Below are 2,500 nucleotides of genomic sequence, written 5' to 3' on the forward strand. Positions count from 1 at the left end.
CCCGGACGAGCCCTTTTTTTTGGAGCGCCGAAAACAAAAAACACAGAGTCCCCAATTCCCCCCCAAAAATAGTTTGTGCGTGAACGTATCTGGTTCGATGCCCGTCGCCAATGGTTGGCTGCTTTTAAGCCCATGGCCCAAGAGGCAGTGTTGGAAATTCCCCCTCCTTTGTAATGATGCGCTGGCGGCGAGCTGATGTATAACGGTTTGGACATGCCTTCTGGGTGGGGACTGCCATGGCTCGCGCCACTGTTGCATCCAGCTTGGTCTTTTTTATGTGTCTGCAGCCTGTGTGTGAGGTGCTGTGAGTGCTGCCATGTAGGTCCGGCGCAGGCTTGCGCCAAACTTTCACGTTGGTGTGTGCCACCTGGCAGGTACCAGCGGGCCCCATGAGACATCAGTGCCACAAAGCCTTTCAACTGAAAGCTGTCCCAGCACACTAGAGCGCAGCCTACCAGAGCTGTTTCTGTAGTGTAGTGGTTATCACACTCGCCTAACACGCGAAAGGTCCCCGGTCTCATGGTGCTGGTTTCTTTTTATTTCCACAATGTCAATCGGACACATTTGACCGCATATAGGTTTCGACAGGTATGGACAGGCCGGCACTACGCCATGAGTGATCTGAGGCCAGCCCTTATTTGCACCCTGCAAACTGTCCACTGGCTCCATCAGTGGGCGTTTCCTGCCATCCCTGGGTCCTTAAGTGAGTGTTTGGGTACTTTTGATGCAGAGATCGGGGCATGAAAACCGGCGCTGGCACGTGGCGACATTGGGTACTGAAGAATCTTTCCCAATCCTGCCCATAGCTGTCAGGGTGGCCGAGTGGTCTAAGGCGCCAGACTCAAGAGGCGCAGCTCTTCCCTGCATCTGGGTGTTCTGGTCTCCGATTGGAGGCGTGGGTTCAAATCCCACTCCTGACAAGCCGGGCTCATTTTTTTGAGCACATTTCAGAGTGTAAGGCTTGCGGAAAACCTCGTGGGGGCGCCCGCATGCAGCGCCCGGCAAGCCTCCCTGTTCTCTTCTGCTGCCTTGCAACTGGAGCTGTCTGCCAGAGACGCCTGAGGCACACCTGCCCTTAAACCCCCACTGGCCCACAGCTGCAAAACCCGCATTTTCTAGTGGCTGGCTTGGTGGCATATGTCACTGAGCCCAGTCTACTCAGGAAGTGAAAAAAGTCCCCTTCACAGTTGGAGAAAGTGCTCTCCTGCCACCTGTCGGTCATTGAAGGCACCACACCTCAGCAAAATAAAAATAAAAAAACAGACATGCTCAGTCCGGGGGATGTAAAGGTATTTACATAGCAAGAACAGAGGGGCTGTTGGGAGATGACAGAAGCCATGCTGCCCCAGAGTTCTCTTCTGAAATTCGCAGGAATCCAGAGGTTGGAGCGGGCTGAGGGAGTGCGCCTTCTTGCCTCTGTCGGCTTTCAAGACACATCCTCCTGCTGGGAAGCTGCCCACCCTGAGCAGCACAGGTTTGCGCTCTAGGCCGGTCGGCCACATATATCTCGCCTGATCGAGCCTGATCGAGCCCGATCGAGCGGCAGCAGATGGCCTTTGGCCAGCGAAGGCTGCCGCTCTTCTTCTTGTTTCTCTGCTTGAGAGGCAGCTCAGTCCTCTGCGCTTGCGCCAGGGGCAGGCCACGTGACACGCAGGGGTCAGGCCGTGGAGCGACTGGGGCATGGCGCCAAGTGAGGTAAGCAGACCACCCCCTCCCCCTCACTGTTCTCTGCATGCGGTGGCTCGTTGGTCTAGGGGTATGATTCTCGCTTAGGGTGCGAGAGGTCCCGGGTTCAAATCCCGGACGAGCCCTTTTTTTTGGAGCGCCGAAAACAAAAAACACAGAGTCCCCAATTCCCCCCCAAAAATAGTTTGTGCGTGAACGTATCTGGTTCGATGCCCGTCGCCAATGGTTGGCTGCTTTTAAGCCCATGGCCCAAGAGGCAGTGTTGGAAATTCCCCCTCCTTTGTAATGATGCGCTGGCGGCGAGCTGATGTATAACGGTTTGGACATGCCTTCTGGGTGGGGACTGCCATGGCTCGCGCCACTGTTGCATCCAGCTTGGTCTTTTGTATGTGTCTGCAGCCTGTGTGTGAGGTGCTGTGAGTGCTGCCATGTAGGTCCGGCGCAGGCTTGCGCCAAACTTTCACGTTGGTGTGTGCCACCTGGCAGGTACCAGCGGGCCCCATGAGACATCAGTGCCACAAAGCCGTTCAACTGAAAGCTGTCCCAGCACACTAGAGCGCTGCCTACGAGAGCTGTTTCTGTAGTGTAGTGGTTATCACATTCGCCTAACACGCGAAAAGTCCCCGGTTCGAGACCGGGCAGAAACATGGTGCTGGTTTCTTTTTATTTCCACAATGTCAATCGGACACATTTGACCGCATGCAGGTTTCGACAGGTATGGACAGGCCGGCACTACGCCATGAGTGATCTGAGGCCAGCCCTTATTTGCACCCTGCAAACTGTCCACTGGCTCCATCAGTGGGCGTTTCCTGCC

At 55.4% G+C, this 2,500-nt stretch overlaps 4 non-coding genes across 4 annotated transcripts in view; all 4 read left to right on the top strand.

The window, feature by feature from the left end:
* The window catches only part of TRNAP-AGG (transfer RNA proline (anticodon AGG)), a 72-nt gene extending 59 nt beyond the window's left edge, over nt 1-13 (top strand). The window contains exon 1 of the tRNA in view: nt 1-13. This exon is cut by the window's left edge and continues 59 nt beyond it. This is a non-coding gene — a tRNA (tRNA-Pro).
* Nucleotides 14-808: 795 nt separating this feature from the next.
* On the top strand, nt 809-920 carry TRNAL-CAA (transfer RNA leucine (anticodon CAA)). The gene is made up of 2 exons: nt 809-846; nt 875-920. It is a non-coding gene; the product is annotated as a tRNA-Leu (tRNA).
* An 819-nt stretch (nt 921-1,739) lies between these two features.
* TRNAP-AGG (transfer RNA proline (anticodon AGG)) lies at nt 1,740-1,811 on the top strand. Its single transcript has one exon. It is a non-coding gene; the product is annotated as a tRNA-Pro (tRNA).
* Nucleotides 1,812-2,260: 449 nt separating this feature from the next.
* TRNAV-AAC (transfer RNA valine (anticodon AAC)) lies at nt 2,261-2,333 on the top strand. Its single transcript has one exon. It is a non-coding gene; the product is annotated as a tRNA-Val (tRNA).
* The last annotated feature ends 167 nt before the right edge of the window (nt 2,334-2,500 follow it).

This window comes from Ambystoma mexicanum, chromosome 2q, assembly GCF_040938575.1.
Source record: "Ambystoma mexicanum isolate Mex_15411 chromosome 2q, UKY_AmexF1_1, whole genome shotgun sequence".
Classification (NCBI taxonomy): Eukaryota; Metazoa; Chordata; class Amphibia; order Caudata; family Ambystomatidae; genus Ambystoma; species Ambystoma mexicanum.